The sequence below is a fragment of the Scyliorhinus torazame genome, chromosome 6, assembly GCF_047496885.1.
Source record: "Scyliorhinus torazame isolate Kashiwa2021f chromosome 6, sScyTor2.1, whole genome shotgun sequence".
In the NCBI taxonomy this organism is placed as follows: domain Eukaryota; kingdom Metazoa; phylum Chordata; class Chondrichthyes; order Carcharhiniformes; family Scyliorhinidae; genus Scyliorhinus; species Scyliorhinus torazame.
In genome coordinates, this window is record NC_092712.1 from 197,705,970 (window position 1) to 197,726,693 (window position 20,724).

Here is a 20,724-nt window from a genome sequence, read left to right on the forward strand (position 1 = left end):
ATTAACGTTCCCTTTGTCTTGTGCCCATGACATCTTTGTCAAATTTCTCTTAGTTCCCACTTATCCCTGTATGTTGCTCCACCTCCTTTTGAACAGTATAAAATCTATCATAATTCCCCCTCTCTTTAGCTCTGAAGAAGAGACATGCGGGGCGGGATTCTCCGACCCCCCGTTGGGTCGGAGAATCGGCGGGGGGGCGCCGTGAATCCTGCCCCCAACGGCCGCCGAATTCTCCGGCGCCGGAGAATTGGCGGGGGCGGGAATTGCGCCGGTCGGCGGCCGCTCGCAGCCACAAGTTCCCTCAAATGGCGCCAACCACTCCGGGGCAGGCCTAGCCCCTAAAGGTGGGGAGGATTCCGCACCTTTGGGGCGGCCCGACACCTAAGTGGTTCTCCCTCCCTGCTGGGTACGGGAGAATCCCGCCCATGGACTCGAAAGGTTAACTCTGTTTCTCTCCAGGGGCAGCAAGGTGGCGCAGTGGTTTGCATTGCTGCCTCACGGCGCCGAGGACCCAGGTTCAATCTCAGCCCCGGATCATTGTTCATGTGCAGTTTTCACTGTCTCTCCATGTCTGCTTGGGTCTCACCACCACAACCAAAAAAGGTGTGCAGGGTAGGTGGATTGGCCACATTAAATTGCCCCTTAATTGGGAAAAAAGTAGCAGTAAGAAGATGCCTCCATTAAAGATCTCGGGCGGGATTCTCCAAAATGGAGGATCTCCCCACAGATGCTACCAGACCTGCTGAGTTTTTTCAGCATTTTCTGTTTTTATTCCATGACGTCTCTCCCTGCCCTTGTCCAGGATTTATCTTCAAATCAATAAGACTTTAACAGCTTGAACTGATGGGGACACTTTTGTTCGGTGAACTCTGACTTACTCTCAGCGAGTTGTATTGCCATTGGTAATAGAATGAGACCTGTGACTTTGCCCCCTACCTTCCCAGTTGCTCCAGATTGTAAGGAAGTGAGGGCACAAAGAGGGAAGAAGGATGGTGAAATTACCCCAAAATCAAAGCGGTCCCATAAGGGAATGAAAAACTGTTTATTGGTAATTTACCACTTAGAATTCTCTGCTGAAATATCTCATTCTGGAACTTTCTGTTGCTGTGAGAAATCACACACAGCGAACCCATCTTGACATCAATCACGCATCAGGCGAAATGCATCATAGAAAGATATTTCTTTCTAATACTGAAACCAATCATACTGAAATACATATTTCACACGCTGGTTGAGCAGACTGGGATATATTCAGTGGTACATAGTCATTTTGATAGAAATTTGCCATGCAGCAGTTTGCATTTTCTCTTCATGGTTTTGGCAGTTTACTTGATTAGTGTTCTGTTTGAATGGCTCCAAAACATCTGCCATCCAAACTCAGTGCTCAGGAGTATTTTCATTGCTATCATTTCAGCTTGGGTATCAGCATTCTTCAAAGCGTCTATATGTAGAAAACAAGCAGGATAACATAGAGCCTCAATCTCAGACATGGGCCTACATTTTCCAGTCAATTGCCTTTATTTCTCTGCAGGCTAAGTAAGATTACAACACACATCAACAAGCAAGAAAACACACGCAGCTTGTTCAAAGATGACGACATGTGCAATGTCTATACATTAGACTGCTACAGATGAGCTTATGTCAGTGACTATTTCATCAGAACAGTTCAATGTCTAAATAAACATCAATAATTCTAAATGTGAGTAAACTGTTCAACTTTTCAGTTTCATGATTTACAAATGCTACCGATTACATTAAAAGTAGCAACATCTCCATTGATGGCTCCACGCAAAAAATGGTTCAGGGTAGGACTGAGCCATGTCCAAAGGGTACTCTGTGGTAAATCATACTGTGTCAGCATGGTAGGAGTCTTGTATCCTGTAGGCCTCAGCACTCTTGGGCTCTGAAAAGCAGCCAGGGTTCCTGTTCCTGATAGCTATTTGATAGCACCCTCCATCCATCCCCAATATAAATTGGGCATATGCGAATATCAGCTTACAAGATGTTCAGTTTAGGCTTTGCTCTAGGTAACACCCCCACGGTTAAATAGTTTTCCTGCACTCAATGGATTTAATGCGGTGGTCCTGCCCACCAGCTGGAAAGTCTGGGGTGATACTGCCTCCTCCAGTCCTGGGAAATATGACCAGATTTTATGGTTGTTAGGAATTTGTGGCTTGAGAGTTATGGCTTGAAAACACATGTGGCAAACCCCTAATAAGAGGGCTGACAGTACTTCAATACCAGCAGCGCCACTGGGAGCAGTGGCCATTGATGGGATTGCAGCCAGTCCCCAAACAAAAGCAGTGAAGGAGACTGGAGAAGCAAATAAGTGGAATGGGCTCTCGGGTCCTGAGGGAGAAGAGGGTGGATGGTTATTGTGAAGTCATGGAGGGGCATGAAATATGGGTGGCCCTTGCCCTCCGTCCAGTACAGGATGCCCAAATCACCAGCCCCCCCACCACCCCACCACCCAACCTGAACCTGCAGCAGGCCAATAAGGAGGGAAGTATTAGGTAAATTACCCTTCCTTCACCACCCTCCCTAATTTTACACAGCCCCCTCATCTACCAGCCAACTGCAGTAAAACCCAGGCTAATATCTGGGTTCACACATGACAATTGGCCACTTATTGAAGTACAGAAATGTTGCTGATACCTGTGAAACTGGACCTAAACAAGAATCGTCACCCTCAGGGAAGGGAGCAGTGTTGGCATCTTTTAGCATCTCAAACAGATGGCTATTCATACATGTAACAAGGCAGGAAGCATCAATAGGGATTTGATTGTGGGGCATCACAGCTCAGTCCAAATCTATTTTTGAACAACATCCACATATGCAATTTGAGCAAGAGGAATCACTATCTAACTGGTATTTTTGTACCAAAAGCACATTTTAATGATCCTTTTGTTGTGATCCACTCACCCCAATGTTAAGCCAGACATTCCTCTGATTGACAGCAGGCCACAGTTCAGTCTGGGACAGGATGTTGTGAAGGGAACGGACCCAATTGTGGGCTCGCAGCAAGAGTGCTGCGGAGTTCGGAGGAGCACACTGACAGGTTTGTTGTTCGTATTTGATCTTTTAGTTGTACCAAGCAGGACATGGATTAGTAACATGTTAATACGGTCCAATTATTTAAACCATTGTATCCTTTTGCAGTCGCTCCCTGAGACCAGTGATTTCCTGCAATTAGAATTCCTTGTCCTCCGCCAACTTCCCCCCCCCCCCCTCCCCCCCCCCGGCCCTCCAAACATTAGCATCAAGCAAACCCAGATCAGGTGTTGTAAAGGTCAAATGCAGAGTAAAGCTCCCTTTATTATGTACAGATATGCCCAAGCCCCAGTTTCAGATGAGCACTGGTACTGCATGAGTGGGATGTTTATTCCATTTCCCAGAAGCCTTTCTGAGTGAGATTGCCAATTAGTATCAAATTGGACACAACAGGAATGGATTGCGTCTGTCAAAACTCATTTCACGGTGTCATTTTGGAGCGTAATGCTCCAGTTAATGGCCTCTGTTAACCTCACACAGCTGAATGCGTACTCATTAACGAGAATGACTCAGTCACTGGCACTATTCAAAGAGATCATCAACTAGTTACAGGTTATTGCTAGTTGGTATCTTCTGGTTGTTGCTTCATTTCTAAAAGGGTTTCACACTTGCCCCCCATTGTTGTTTCAAGACGCAAAAGTCTACGGGGAGTGTGGGCAATGCAGAAATACCTGTTTGCTGACTTCAAGGCATAGCCAATCATGGACACTTTGATCACATAGCTCAGTTTAGAACCAGGCCCCAGAGATGAGAGATCTGCCTGTCACCCACTTAGTACCAACAATTCTATGATAAAGGAAACAGATTATAAAATAACTTAGCATCAAGTTCAAGAATTTTCGACATCAGACAATACAAACTAAACACAAGGGGGGGGGGGTGATTTTCTGGGAGAGCCCAAAAATGCAACTCGTGCTAGGCGCAAAAGTGTTTGTGATCTTCCGCGCCTTTGCAGTTGGTGCGAACTGGATCTCGCCAAGAAAGGGAGAGAAGCTGATTAGCATGCATTTACATCTGTTATTATGAAGTGCTTCAACTGGCTTGTCATGAGAGATCAACTCCAACCTTCCAGATTGCCTTGATCCACTGCAATTCGCATACTGCCACAACTAGCCCACTGTCGACGCTATCTCCCTATGACACTCATCCTTGGAGCATCTCGAAAAGGACACCTATGTCAGGCTCCTGGTAATTGACTACAGTTCCACCTTCAACACCATAATAATAATCCAAGTAGGCTTACATTAACACTGCAATGAAGTTACTGTGAAAAGCCCCTAGTCGCCACATTCCAGCACCTGTTTGGGTACACTGAGGGAGAATTCAGAATGTCCAAATTACCTAACAGCACGTCTTTCGGGACTTGTGCGAGAAAACTGTAGCACCCGGAGGAAACCCACTCAAGGCATGGGGAGAATGTGCAGACTCCGCACAGACAGTGACCCAAGCCGGGAATTGAACCTGGGACCCTGGCGCTGTGAAGCAATAGTGCTAACCACTGAGCTACCGTGCCAAGCTCTTATCCAGACTCCAAAAGCTAGACCTTGGCTCCTCCCTCTGCAACTGGATCCTCGATTTCCGAAACCCATAGACCGCAATCTGTAAGGATAAACAACGACACATCCTCCATCATAGTCCTCAATACCAGGATCCCGCATGCCTCTGTACTTATCCCCCTATTATACTCCCTACATACACATGACTGCATGGTAAAATTCGGCTCCAACTTAATCTACAAGTTTGCTGATGACATGACCGTCGTTGGTCGCATCTCAAACAACGCTACGTCAGAGTACAGGAGAGAAATGGAGAACCTAGTGGCATGGTGCAACAACAACAATCTCTCCCTCAACGTCAGCAAAGCTAAGCAGCTGGTCATCGACTTCAGGAAACAAAGTGTCGTCCACCCCCTCTGTCTGCAACAGTGGTGCTGAGGTGGAGATAGTGGGCAGCTTCAAATTCCTCGCTGTAAATTTCACCAACAATCTGTCCTGATCCACCCACATCGACGCTACCACCAAGAAAACATAAAAGCGCCATACTTCCTCAAGAAATATCGGAAATTGGCATGTTCACAACATATTACTAATTTCTATAGCTGTACCATAGAAAACATCCTATCTGGCTGCATCACAGTAACTGCTCGGCCCAAGACTGTAAGAAACTACAGAGAGTCGTGAACACAGCCCAATCCATCACGTGAGCCCGCCTCCCATCCACTGACTCTCTACACCTTCTGCTGCCTGGGGAAAGCGGCCAGCATAATGAAAGAACCCTCCCACCCAGATCATTCTCTCTTCCAACCTCTTCCATCGGGCAGAAGATACAAAGGTTTGAGAACATGCACCAATAGACTCAAAAACAGCTTCTTTCCCGCTGTTACCAGACACCTGAATGACCCTCCTCGGGACTGAACTGATCTTCCTACATATCTTCTCTGCAGTTGTAAGACTATATTGCGTATACTTCCCTCACTGTCTATGTTTATGTATTTTCATTATCTTTCTTCATGTATTTATCATATATTCTATGTTTTCATGTATGGAGCAATCTGCCTGGACTGTTTGCAGAACAATACTTTTCACTGTACCTCAGCACATGTGACAATAAATCTAAATATGTTAAGACCAACAGCTAATTGAGGTGGCGCACGCCGCCGGAGATGGAGTAGAGTTGTCAGCCTCCAGGAGGATAAGGACCAAGGGGTATTGGGAGGGATTGAGGGTCTTGGGTTGGATAACCTTACTCACTGTTTCTCTCCCTCCTTCTCCCATTCCTCCCAGAATAATGATGGGTTTTTTGGAATAGAGCCAGACGAACTGACAATAATCTTCACTAATGCTGTGGCGGTGGACAGAGTTCGTTGACTACAGCAAGGCCAAACCACGCTGGAGCCTGCACCAGAACATCAGGTCACCTCAAGACTCTGCCTCCTATCAGGCTGAGGAGGGGGCCAGAAGAGAGTGGAGAAGGAGACCTCCGGTGTATGGCATTTTCACGTCCTATAATGAGCCGTCGGACATAAGGTGCCGCCAAAGACTCCCCCTTGCTAAGGAGACTTGGCACAACATGAAGGAGGAGGAGGAGACCTCCTCTCAGGGGCCATGAAGGTCACAGCAGCCCTGAACATTTTTCTACCAGGTCATTCCAGGACTTGAACGGGGAGTCTGCGGCATTTCACAATCATCAGCCCGCAACTGCATCCGGGAAGTCACAGATGCTCAGAATGCCCGAGCATCGCATTACATTCCCTTTTACCTGGACAAGGCTCACCTAGATGCCTGAGTTGCAGGATTGAGAGGTGGTGGTGTAGTGGAGTGGTCGTTGGACTTTGGACTAGTAATCCAGAGAGGTAATGATCTGGGGACCCTGGTTCGAATCCCACCACGGAAGGTGGTGGAATTTAAACTCAATAAAATATCTGGAATTAAAAGTCTAATGATGACCACGAAACCGTTGTCGATTGAATCATCTGGTTCACGAATGTCCCTTAGGAAAGGAAATCTGCCATCCTTACGCTGTCTGGCCTACATGTGACTCCAGACCCACAGCAATGTGGCTGACTCTTAAATGGCCTCAGTTGTATTCAGCCTCTGCAAAAACGCGAAAAAGGAATGAAACGGGATGGATCATCCGGCATCGACCCAGGCACTGCAAACGACAACATCGAACTTGCAAAGTCCTCCTTACAAACACCTGGGAGCTTGTGCCTAAATTGGGAGAGCTGTCTCCAACAGCCTGGCATTGAAATACTCACAGAATCATACCTTACAGACAATGTACAAGACACCACCATCACCATTCCTGGGTATGTCCTGCCTCACCAGCAAGACATCCAGCAGAGGTGGGGGCACAGTGGTATACAGTCGGGACGGAGATGAGCTGGGAGTCCTCAACATCGACTCTGGACCCCATGAAATCTCATGGCTTCAGGTTAAACATGGAGAAGGAAACCTCCTGCTGATTACCACGTACCATCCACCATCAGCTAATGAATCAGTACTCCGCCATGTTGAACACCACTTGGAGGAAGCACTGGGGGTGGCGAGGGCACAGAATATACTCTGTCGACTTCAATGTCCATTACCAAGAGTGGCTTGGTCCATGACAGTATCATGAACGTGACCACCGCACAGTCCTTGTGGAGACAAAGTCCCGTCTGTACATTGAGGATACCCTCCATCGTGCTGTGTTGCACTACCACTGAGTTAAATAGGATAGATTTTGAACAGATCTAGCATCTCAAGATTGGGCATCGATGAGGTTCTGTGGACCCTCAGCAGCAGATGCATTGCACTCAACCACAATATTCAACTTCATGACCCGGCATATACTCCACTCTACCATTAACATCATGTCAGGGGATCAACCCTGGTTCAATAAAGAGTGCAGGAGAGCATGCCAGGAGCAATACCAGACATACCGAAAAATTAGGTGTCAACCTGGTGAATCTAAAATACTGGACTCTTGAGTGCAGCTCCAACAACACTCAAGAAGCTCGACGCCATCCAGGACAAAGCAGCCCATTTGATTGCTATTCCTTCCACAAACATTCAACCCCTCCACCACTGCCGGACAGTGGCAGCCGTGTATACCATCTACAAGATGCTAACCTCAGTAACTCACTGAGGTTCCTTAGGCAGTACTTTCCAAACCCACGACAATCTAGAAGGACAAGAGCAGCAGATACCTGGGAGCCCCACCACCTGAGGGTTCTCCTCCAAGTCCCTCACCACTCTGTCCTGGAAATATATCGCCATTCCTTCCTGTCGCTGGGGCAAAATCCTGGAACTCCCTCCCTAACAGCACAGTGGGTGTACCTACGCCTCAGGGACTGCATCTGTTCAAGAAGGCAACTCACCACCACATTCTGAAGGGCAACTAGGGATGGGCAATAAATGCTGGCACAACCAGCGACGACAACATCCCGTAAAATGATGTGATTTTTATTCACCATCATTGCCAGGATCCCTCAGGTCCAGGGAGCCATCGATGGCACAAATGTCCCTCTTGAAAGCACCGTGGCATCAGAGAGTGTTCTTCATCAACCAGAAGGGGGACCACTCCCTGAATGCCCAAATCATGTGTGGCCAATGTCTCAAGATCATGCATGTGTCTGCACGGTATCCTGGAAGCGTACATGATAACTACTTGGAGATCCCCAAGGGGGCAAGGGATCCCCACTGAGGTCATGGCTGATGACACCAGTACCGAGGTCCGAGACCAAGGTGGAATACCAGTATAATGTGGCCCACAGTGCAACCTGCCTGTCATTGAGTGGTGCATAGGCTTATAAAGATGCAATTCAATTGCCTGGACCGCTTTGATAGTGCTTCGCAGTACAGCCTCAAAGGGTCTCCTGCATCATTGTGGTCTACTGTGCTCTTCACAAACTACTTCAACAGCAGGGCCAGATTCTGGAGGAAGAAGAGGAACATGTAGCTTCCTCTGAGGAGAATGCAGACCAGGAGGGAGTGGAGGACAAGCCTGAGAAGGACACGGAAGATGGAGGACAGGTGGCAGTAAGGGTCTGACATGCCAGGAGAACTGAGAAGGCCCTCATAGCCTCCAGATTTGCTGGTTAGGTGGCTTGGTGGCCAATAGCCCAACAACCGCACCCCTCCCGAACCATTTTCCGCCCTCCCAGTACCTCTTTCCCCACTCCTGAGAATCATGCTGCCCTTCCGCCCCTCCGAGAGTCTCATTGACATCACACCAAGGTGACTTGCCTGGGTTGGCTGTGTCAGCGAGTCCCTTGTCAAGGCAGGAGGGTGATCACGACTCGATGTGAGGAGAGCTGTAATGCTCCTCTGGTTTTGCTGAAGTCTGACTCCTGCCTGTCTTCTGACTGCACATAGACTCCTGAGCTCATGTCTGAGTGAGGGTCGGGGACACATTCATTTACGCCAATGCTCCAAGGGTGGAGCCAGGCAAGGCCTAGAGTCAGTAAGTGATGAGGCTGAGATTCAGTATGTCTCTCCGTGTGTGTCGCAAGGCCTCTCACTGTTGGTATTGTTTTGAAGGTCTATAGGAGGATCTGACTACATGTGGGGAGGTGAACTTCCTGTGGGTAAAGAGTCAAAGACAGAGGAGATGCAGCTTTGAGGTCCACTAAGCTTTAATGGTAATTATTATCCACTGCCTAACTATGGCGTCTGCCTTCACCTGTGCCCAGCCTTGCTCCTAATACCTCTTCATCTTGCGAGGCCTACCACTGCATCTAGGTGTCTCCCCAGGACGCACATCAGGGGCGGGATTCGCCGACCCCCCGCCGGGTCGGAGAATCGTCGGGGGCTGGTGTGAATCCCGCCCCCGCCGGTTGCCGAATTCTCCGGCACTGGATATTCGGCGGGGGTGGGAATCGCGCCACGCCGGTTGGCGGCCCCCCCCCCCCGGCGATTCTCCGGCCCGTGATGGGACGAAGTCCCGCTGCTGGAATGCCTGTCCCGCCGGCGAGAATCAAACCACCTCTCTTACCGACGGGACAAGGCGGCGTGGGCAGGCTCCGGGGTCCTGGGGGGGGCGCGAGGCGATCTGGCCCCGGGGGGTGCCCCCACGGTGGCCTGGCCCGCGATCGCGGCCCACCGATCCGCGAGCAGGCCTGTGCCGTGGGGGCACTCTTTTCCTTCCGCCTTCGCCATGGTCTCCACTATGGCGGAGGCGGAAGAGACCCCCTCCACTGCGCATGCGCGGCGATGCCGTGAGCAGCCGCTGACGCTCCCGCGCATGCGCCGCCCGGAGATGTCATTTCCGTGCCAGCTGGCGGGGCACCAAAGGCCTTTCCCGCCAGCTGGCGGGGCGGAAATCAGTCCGGCGCGGGCCTAACCCCTGAAGGTGAGGGCTCGGCGGCGACCTCCGGTTGCGGCTATGCGGAGCTAAGCCGCACGATTCGGCAGCTCCTGCTACTACGGACTTTTGGGCTCATTGGAGGAGCCCCAACGGAATTTCCTTGATGACAACCCGTGGGGCAGTGAAGAGAGAGGTCCCCCTCCAACTTTTATGGACCGGACCAGACGTGCAACGGCCAAAAAAGTGGCATTGGAGCAGTGGGAGAAGCGAGGGAAAAAAATCAAAATGGCGGCGGCCGGGGACAAACGAAGTGCAGGCCGGAGCTGCAGGAATTCATCAAGCGCTGCTTCGAGGAGCTGCGCAAGGAGATGCTGGCGCCTATGCTGGCGGTAATTGAAGGACTAGGGATAACCCAGAAGGCCCACGAGGTGAAGACCCAGGAGGTACAGAAAAGAGTGAGTGAGAATGAGGACGAGCTCTTGGGCCTGGCGGTGAGAGTGGAGCGGCACGAGGCGCTACACAAGAGGTGGGCGGGAAGACTCGAAGACCTGGAGAACAGGTCGAGGAGAAAGAATCTGTGGATCCTGGGTCTCCCAGAAGGAGTGGAGGGGGCCGATGCCGTGGCATACGCGGGCACGATGAACGGGGCGATGATGGGCGCGGAGGCCCCTTCGAGGTCGCTGGAGCTGGACGGGGCACACCGGGTGCTGGTGAGGTAGCCCAAGGCAAATGAGCCGCCAAGGGCGATGGTGGTGAGATTTCACCGGTTCACGGACAGAGAGAGGGTCCTGAAATGGGCCAAGAAGGAGCGGAGCAGCAAGTGGGACAATGCAGAGATCCGAATATACCCGGACTGGAGCACGGAGGTTGCAAAGCGGAGAGCGGGTTTCAACCGGGCCAAAGCGGTGCTGCACCAGAAAGGAGTGAAATTTGGAATGCTGCAGCCAGCGCGACTGTGGGTTACACATAATGGCCAACACCACTACTTCGAAACACCTGCAGAGGCGTGGACCTTTATACAAACTGAAAATTTGGACTCTAACTGGGGGTTTGTGAGGGTGGGGGTGTTTGAGGGTTGATGTTTGATGTGTGATGGTTGTTGTATATAGGGGGTCAATCACGCGCAGGAAATGTTATATGGGCTGGGGGAGAGAGACAAGGCTGCGACAGGAGCTGCGCCAGAGGGGGCGGGGCAGGCTTTGGAAAGTGCGGGTTTTTTTCGCGCGCGCGGGAAGAAAGGCGGGAAGGGGAACGAAGGAACGTATATTGATTGGGAGACTCCCACACGGCGGGGGGGGGGGTCAATGGGACGGCGGGGAAAGCCGGGGTCAGCAGACTTACGGGAGTGATATGGGGGGAGCAAAAAAGCGAGACAGGGGTCTAGCGGGGGGGGAGGGGGGGAAGGGTGGGGAGGGGGGGGGGGAAAGGGTTGCTGCTGCACTGGCCAAAAGGGAATGGGACATAGAAGAGGTGGTCGGGACGGAGGTCCCCTGGCTGGGGGACTGGAGGGTGAGGGACACGCGGACACGGGACTGGCCCAGAAAAAGAGATGGCTAGTCGGCGGGGGGGTGGGGGGGCCTCCAATCCGGCTGATAACGTGGAACGTGAGGGGCCTGAATGGGCCGGCGAAGAGGGCTCGAGTGTTCGTACACTTGAAGGGACTGAAGGCAGATGTGGCAATGCTCCAAGAGACACACCTGAAGGTGGCGGACCAGGTTAGGTTAAGAAGGGGATGGGTAGGACAGGTATTTCACTCGGGACTGGACGTGAAAAATAGAGGGGTGGCAATTTTGGTGGGAAAGCATGTGTCATTTGAGGCCAAGACTATCGTAGCGGATAATGGACGGAGATATGTGATGGTGAGCGGTAGGTTGCAAGGGACGTGGATTGCGTTGGTAAATGTATACGCCCCGAACTGGGATGATGCTGGATTCATGAAGCGCATGTTGGGGCGCATTCCGGACCTGGAGATAGGAGGCCTGATAATGGGAGGGGACTTCAATACAGTGCTGGACCCAGCACTGGACCACTCCAGATCAAGGACGGGAAAGAGGCCGGCGGCGGCCAAGGTGCTTAGGGGGTTTATGGATCAGATGGGGGGAGTGGACCCATGGAGGTTTGCAAGACCGCAGGCCAGGGAATTTTCTTTCTTCTCCCACGTGCACAAAGCCTACTCCCGGATAGATTTTTTTGTTCTGGGCAGGGCACTCATCCCGAGGGTGGAGGGGACGGAGTATTCGGCCATAGTCGTTTCGGACCACGCCCTGCACTGGGTGGAAATGGGGCTGGGAGAGGAGAGGGACCAACGCCCGCTGTGGCGGCTGGATGTGGGACTGCTGGCAGATGAGGTGGTGTGTGGGAAGGTGAGGGGGTGTATCGAAAGGTACTTGGACGGCAACGACAATGGGGAGGTGCGAGTGGGGGCGGTATGGGAGGCGTTGAAGGCGGCGATCAGGGGAGAGCTAATCTCCATCAGGGCTCATAGGGAGCATGGAAAGGGAGAGGTTAGTGGGGGAGATTTTGAGAGTGGACAGGAGATACGCAGATGCCCCGGAGGAAAGATTACTTGGGGAAAGACGACGGCTCCAGACGGAGTTTGACCTGTTGACCACGGGGAAGGCGGAGGCACAGTGGAGGAAGGCGCAGGGGGTGTCCTACGAGTACGGGGAAAAGGCTAGTTGGATGCTGGCACACCAGCTCCGTAAGAGGACGGCAGCGAGGGAAATAGGGGGAATCAAAGATGGAAGGGGAGCCACGGTTCGGAGTGTAACGAAAATAAACAAGGTATTCAAGGCCTTCTATGAAGAGCTGTACAGATCCCAGCCCCCAGTGGGGGAAGAGGGGATGAGACGATCCCTAGACCAACTGAGGTTCCTGAGGGTGGAGGAGCAAGAGGTGGCTGGTTTGGGGGCACCAATCGGGTTGGAGGAGCTGAGCAAGGGTTTGGGGAGTATGCAGGCGGGGAAGGCCCCGGGGCCGGATGGGTTCCCGGTGGAGTTCTACAGAAAGTACGTGGACCTGTTGGCCCCGCTACTAGTGAGGACCTTAAACGAGGCAAGAGAGGAGGGGACCCTGCCCCCGACAATGTCGGAAGCGACAATTTCCTTGATTCTAAAGCGGGACAAGGACCCACTGCAATGTGAATCGTACATGCCGATTTCGCTCCTCAATGTGGATGCTAAGTTATTGGCAAAAGTGCTGGCCACGAGGATTGAGGACTGTGTCCCGGGAGTGATCCATGAGGACCAAACGGGATTCGTAAAGGGCAGGCAATTAAACACTAATGTGCGGCAGCTCTTAAACGTGATAATGATGCCATCGGAGGAGGGAGAGGCGGAGATAGTGGCAGCTATGGACGCGGAAAAGGCCTTTGACCGAGTAGAGTGGGAGTACCTCTGGGAGGTGCTGCGTAGGTTTGGGTTCGGGGGAGGGTTTATCAGCTGGGTTAAGCTCCTTTACAGAGCCCCAGTGGCGAGTGTAGTGACGAACCGGCGGAGGTCGGAGTACTTTCGGCTGTACTGAGGAACGAGGCAGGGGTGCCCCTAGTCCCCCCTGTTGGCGATCGAACCCTTGGCCATGTCACTGAGGGAGTCTAATAAATGGAGGGGGGTGGTCCGAGGGGGAGAAGAGCATCGGGTGTCGCTATACGCGGATGACCTGTTGCTGTACGTGGCGGACCCAATGGAGGGGATGGTGGAGGTCATGCAGACTCTAAGGGAGTTTGGGGAGTTTTCGGGCTATAAGCTCAATGTAGGGAAGAGTGAGCTCTTTGTATTACAGGCAGGGGACCAAGAAAGAGGGATAGGGGACCTACCGCTGAGGAGGGCGGCGGGGAGTTTTCGGTATCTGGGGATCCAGATAGCCAGGAGTTGGGGGGGCCCTACATAAACTGAATCTGACGAGGTTGGTGGACCAAATGGAGGAGGACTTCAAAAAATGGGACATGTTACCGCTCTCGCTGGCGGGTAGAGTGCAGTCGGTCAAAATGGTGGTCCTTCCGAGGTTTCTGTTTGTGTTTCAGTGCCTTCCCATCGCGATCACCAAGGGCATGGAAGAGGATGGAGATGGCGTCCTGTAAAGGAATGAGCTTGGGGGCGTTGGTGACGGCACCGCTGCCGTTCTCGCCGTCAAAGTATACCACGAGCCCGGTGGTGGCGGCAACGTTAAGGATCTGGGGCCAGTGAAGACGGCACAGGGGTGCAGTGGGAGCCTCGGTGTGGTCCCCGATCAGGGGTAACCACCGGGTTGTCCCGGGGAAGATGGACGGGGGGTTCCAGGGCTGGCATCGGGCAGGGATTAGAAGAATGGGGGACCTGCTCATTGACGGGACATTTGCGAGCCTAGGGGCACTGGAGGAGAAGTTTGAGTTACCCCCGGGAAATGCTTTTACATATATGCAGGTGAGGGCGTTTGTGAGGCGACAGGTGAGGGAATTCCCGTTGCTCCCGGCACAAGAAATTCAAGACAGGGTGATCTCGGGTGTATGGGTCGGGGAGGGCAAGGTGTCGGCAATACACCAAGAGATGAAAGGAGAGGGGGAAGCGCTAGTAGAAGAGTTGAAGGGTAAATGGGAGGAGGAGCTGGGGGAGGAGATCGAGGAACGTCTGTGGGCTGATGCCCTGGGTAGGGTTAATTCCTCCTCCTCGTGTGCCAAGCTCAACCTGATACAATTTAAGGTGATTCACAGAGCGCACTTGACGGGGCGAGGTTGAGTAGGTTTTTGGGGTAGAGGACAGATGTGGAAGGTGCTCAGGGAGCCCGGCGAACCATGTCCATATGTTTTGGTCATGCCCGGCACTGATGGGGTTCTGGAGAGGAGTGGTGGGAGCAATATCTCAGGTGGTGAAAGTCCGGGTCAAGCCAAGCTGGGGGCTAGCAATATTTGGAGTAGTGGACGAGCCGGGAGTGCAGGAGGCGAAAGAGGCCGGCATTCAGGCCTTTGCGTCCCTAGTAGCCCGGCGAAGGATCTTGCTAATGTGGAAGGAGACAAAGCCCCCTAGTGTGGAGGCCTGGATAAATGACATGGCTGGGTTCATAAAGCTGGAGAGGATTAAGTTTGCCTTGAGACGGTCTGCGCAGGGGTTCTACAGGCAGTGGCAACCGTTCCTAGACTATCTCGCGGAGCGTTAGAGGAAAATCGGTCAGCAGCAGCAGCAACCCTGGGGGGGGGTGGGGAACGTCTTGGGAAGGGGGAGAGGGGGGGGGGCGGGGGAATGGGGGATTGCTTGGGGGGATGGATGAGCAGGAGATAACATGAAGGGTGGGGGAAACTGGCACGTGTGGGAGAGAGCCAGTGTATAAAGCTATGTAAATATACCATTTTGCCATGTATATGTCTTGCTCAGTGCGATTTCATGTTATTTTGTTACGGTGGGGGTGGGGGGGGGGCGGGGGGGGTTATTGTTTGTAAGGGGAAAAAATTGTGTTGTTGAAAAACTTTAATAAATATATTTTTTAAAAAGGTGAGGGCTCGGCCCCTCAAGATGCAGAGAATTCTGCACCTTTGGGGCGGCGCGATGCCGGACTGATTTGCACCGTTTTTGGCGCCGGTCGGCGGACATCGCGCCGATTGCGGAGAATCCCGCCCCTGAAGTGAAGGTGGCCTGCTACCTTCTACACCCCATATCCTGGGAAGCCCTTGGTGGGCTCCTTTGGAGGGTCTGGCACTGAAGGGTCCAGGCCGACCTTTGTGTGTCACTGGTGTCACCATGCCACCCTGTTCTGCCTGCTGCCCCTGACATACACTGGTGTCAGGATGGGGGATTCAGAAGGGCTGGAGACTGCCAGAGTTTCGTGGGTGGAGGACCCCGGGCTGGGCTCCCCCCCTCTCAGGGTGCTCGTGTGCCTTTGGGCTACTCCATGGGATTTTGGGGCAGTGGGAGTGAGCTCCAGAAGCCTCTGCATCACTTGCCGCTGCCATTTCTGGAGGCCCTCCAATGTCTGCACCATGGTGTGAGAGCCCTCAGCAATTTTCCCTCTGTGTCTATGCTCTCAAGGACCTCAGCTATGGACCTGAGACTGAGACATGCCTTGGGCCTGACACTTGTGGCTCAAATATCCTGCCCCAGGTTTTCCACTGTGGTTGCTGTGTTGCAGTGTTGGCCTGGGTGCCACGTAATGCCGGCACCATCTCCTAAAGGCTTTGGGACTCCTCCAATCGCCTTGCAGTTGCTAGAACGCCGCTGACACCCCCTCCTGGATTTCCCAGCTCTGCTCTCCAGCACGTCAGGGAGAACCGCTTCCAGAGGCTTGGTGCCTGGCTGGGGACCAGCAGTGTCCTGGGATCCCAATAGACCTCCGACTGCCGATCTCTTGGAAGCTCCTGCCTCCACCTGATGGGCATCTGCAGCTGTGTGGTGCTCACCAGGTAGTGACCCAGAAGCCTGTCTGCTAGTTTCACCCACCGAGGTGTGTGTCTCTCGGCTGGTGGATGGCCCAGGTGATGCCTGTTACGCCTGACTGTGCTTTCTTCAGCGAAGTCCATTGAGATGCTGCCGGGATTTGCAGCGGGCGGTGACTCCAGATCGCCCAGCCTCATCAGGTTGCGATTCTGCAAGAAATGAAACATGGGTCAGTGACAGAGAGGACCAAGGGTCTCGGCAGCATAGAAATTACTTGAAACAGGTCATATGGATGAAGGTTCAGTGGATCCTCACTTCTGTGGCACAGACCAACCTCCCTGTCTGTCACAGCCCTCTCCTGTGCCTCCCCGCTATCTCCTTTGTGCTTTCTTCACAGGGAATTAGGAGATGCAACTCGGGCATTCTTCTGCCAGTCTTCTCCCTTCTATAATGGGTTAGCGTCTCTGTCATAATATACACCAGTATATCATGGTGCAGACACACACACTGATGGACACACAGCAAGACCAATCAACACACACAACACCGCAGCCAATCACCAGTTAGAGCACACTCACTATATAGACAGAGGACATCAGAGTTCCCGCTGATTCGGGATGCAGTTCTCAGAAGGAGAGAGCTTACAGCTTACAGCACAGATCTTCACCATGTCTGAGTGCATAGACTGGTTAGGACAGGCATAGGTCTTTAGTTTAATCTAACATCGTGTTAACCCACAGTGAAAGTATGTTCAACAGTTTCTAACTTAATAAAATAGTGTTGTACTATTTTAAGTGTTGGTGGCCTGTATGTGTTCCACGGATCCAGAGCACCCAACACATCATGGTACCAGTAGTTGAGGGATGTTCGAACTTCTTAGACCGACCTGCAAGTGATCTGCCTTCCACCAGCATACAGCCATCCTGCAAAATAGACAGCGTCCGCCCGCCGCCGCCGCTCCGCATCACCGGTAACCTAGGGGCCAACTGGAAGATATTCAAACAACGCTTCCAGCTCTACCTTGAAGCCACAGACCGGGAAGCTGCCCCAGACACCAGGAAAATCGCTCTCTTCCTATCCACGGCCGGGGAACATGCCATCCACATTTTCAATTTTCTCACCTTTGCTGATGGTGAAGATAAATCAAACTTCAAGACGGTCCTCCTCAAGTTTGACAGTCACTGCAACATTGATGTGAATGAAAGTTTTGAGCGCTATGTATTCCAACAGCGTTTGCAGGGTAAGAATGAACCTTTCCAGTCCTTTCTCACTCACCTCCGCATCCTTGAGCAGTCCTGTAATTACGGGCCCACCTCCGACTCCATGATTCGCGACCAGATCGTTTTCAGTGTTCAGTCGGACCCCCACGCCAGCAGCTCCTCAAGGTAAAGCAGCTCACCCTAGCGATTGCCATCGAGATCTGCGTGCTACACGAACACGCCATTAGTCGGTATTCCCACATCCAAGCGGCTGAAACGGCACGGCAAGGTCCCCACGAGGCAGAACGGGTCCAAGCAGTCGAGCAACTCCAGGGCCTCAGCCTGGATGAGGGCGGCCATTTCGCGCGCTTCTCGCGGACTCCTGCACTTGTGCGCACCGAACAAGAGGACGGCGACGTCGATGAACATACTGCGCAGACGTGCACCACGTACGACCGCACTGCGCATGCGCGGTGGCGCAGCGAATGTACTGACGCTACAACGTGTGGCAACTGTGGCTCTGCCCACTTAAAGCGCCAATGTCCTGCCAAATCCCGACGACGCCTGAGATGTGGCAAACTTGGCCATTATGCTGCTTTATGCAGATCAGCTCGGCCTGCCAATTCGTATCGCTCCGGCCAGCCTCGCAGGAATGTCTGGGCCATTCAACCCACGGTCACCGAGCCCAATTCGGACCTACTACCCGATATTGACACCGAGGACCTAAAGGCACCTTTTCGAGTCGGTATCATTACAAAAAACAGGGTGTCCCCGAAGCAAAGAATCCAGCCTCTATCGGTGTTCAGCATCGATCCAGACGATGAGTGGTGTGCCACCCTTACGGTCAACCAGAATTCGTCGCCCACCTCAGAGACTACATTTCTGAACTTTTTGAACTTATGGACGCTCTGAATTGTTTTGTTGCTTTGTTTGATTGTTTCCCTGGTTTGTATATAGTGTTGCTCTCATTATTCTTGTTGCATACTGCTTCTCTGCACTAGGCACCTTCCCATGTAAAAAGTTTAGTTCTCATGTACGTAGTCCTGTAAATATGTCTTCGCACCCCAAACATAGTTAGGAACATTCTCACCACACATTATTTATTGCCACACACATACATTTCTTTATAAAAGAGGGGATGTCATAACATACACCAGTATATCATGGTGCAGACACACACACTGATGGACACACAGCAAGACCAATCAACACACACAACACCGCAGCCAATCACCAGTTAGAGCACACTCACTATATAGAAACATCAGAGTTCCCGCTAATTCGGAATGCAGCTTCTCAGAAGGACAGAGCTTACAGCTTACAGCACAGATCTTCACCATGTGCTGAGTGCATAGACTGGTTAGGACAGGCATAGGTCTTTAGTTTAATCTAACATCGTGTTAACCCACAGTGAAAGTATGTTCAACAGTTTCTAACTTAATAAAATAGTGTTGTACCATTTTAAGTGTTGGTGGCCTGTATGTGTTCCACGGATGCAGAGCACCCAACACATCAGTCTCCTGCGAAGACACAAAGAGGAAACTTTAAGCCAGATGGGTGGCAGGTGGAAGGGGGGTCATGCCTAGACAGGAAAGGGTTGTGATGGGGATTTGAGGAAGATGCTGAGGGGGGTCAGGTGCTGGGAGGCGGCCAGGAGTCAGGGAGTGGATTAATGTTAACATTCCAGATGTGACAGATGGGACTGATGTCAGGAGGAGACAGGTGATCACTCACCCTCGCAGCTCAAATGAGGTCATTCATTCTCTTGTGGGATTGAGCGCCAAACCTCTGTGTTAGGCTGCTGGCACTGACTGCCACAGCCACCGCACCCCAAGCTGGATTTGCATTGCTGCTTCTGGGTCTTCTAGCCACTCGGGTACAGGGTGCCCTACTTCTCCTCCACAGCATCCAGAAGCATGTTCAGGTCTCCCTCCAGGAAACAAGGAGCCAGGTCTCCGTACTCCCATCCTCCTGGTTTGACTGGGAGTGAGTGCAGAGGGACCATCTAAATGCAGCTCCTCCTTGTTAACAGTGCACAGCTGAGCCCCAGGTCAGGCAAATCAGGCACCTGGGGACTCCTAATCGGCACAATTCACATGGGGTTCATTTATTGTATTAAGTGTGGGAAGATCGTGGTGAGATTCATCATTTTGGGGGAAAATTCTGCCAAGGTGTGGGAAATTGAGATTGTTAATGGCTGTTTTATTGCCCTTAAACTACTAAATTGCATCCCGGGTGGACAGTGCACGTTAGTGGGGTGAATTGTGCCAAATTACATTTGTGCACTTGGGGAACACCTGCTGCAATGGTACAGAGAAGACAGAACATGATGTCAATCCATGTTCATGCTGATTTAATGGTTGCGGTGCCATTTTGAATCTTACCACTTCAATTAATGCCCTCTCTTAAACTCACACATACAACAGCAGGAAGAACCCTATTTAAGAAGTAATCAGTGCCTACAGGTTAGTAATTGGTTCATTTTTTCTGGCTTTTGCTGTGATTCCACAAGTGTCTGGTGCTTGCTATTATTGTTCCAAGTTGCAAAAGTCTATAGGGAGTGATTTAGCACGTGCTGAAGATCTTTTTGCTGTCTTCAATACTTTTGTCCAACCAGTTGCTTCCAGGGTGCTGTTATGGTAGTCACGAAGGGGACGAGGAACCCTCAATAGATCTCCCAGTGGCTTTGTGGAATATGAATTCCCCTATTAAACGGGTGACAACTTGCCCAATAGTTACTGCTATTACCCGGGCCGGTATGAAATGTCCCACAGGTCGCAGGGTTTGGACTTGAGTGCTGTAAGCTGCGGCAGACGCCGTTTCATTACTTTAATGAAAGGGTTTAGTGCTGAAAGACGGGCCTTGGCGAAGTTATTACATTGACAATGAGGAGTTTCTTTCCAAACAACCTTCAGTGTCAAACGCAAACGGCTTCTCCGGTATGAAAGAATGCCTATTTGGTAAACCTGAACCTTATGACATTAATGGAGAAGACTGGGCCCAATATATGGACCAGATGTGTTACTTCTTCTGGGCTAATAACATTGTTGGAGATGAGAAGGAGCAAGTCATCCTGCTGACAGCTTGTGGGGCCCCGACATTCAGCATGATTAAAAAGCATAATCTACCCAGATGCCTGACTCAAAAACTTTTGATGAGCTAGTAGACCTGTGATCCAAAACCCTCTATCATCCTTCAGAAGTACCGCCTGAACACGGCAGGGACAACCCTGGGGAACCCGTCACTGATTTTTGACCAGATTGTGGAAATTGTCAGGACATTGTGAATTTAGACCATCCCTGACCAAAGAGTTGTGAGGCATATGGTTGTGCGGAATAAATAAT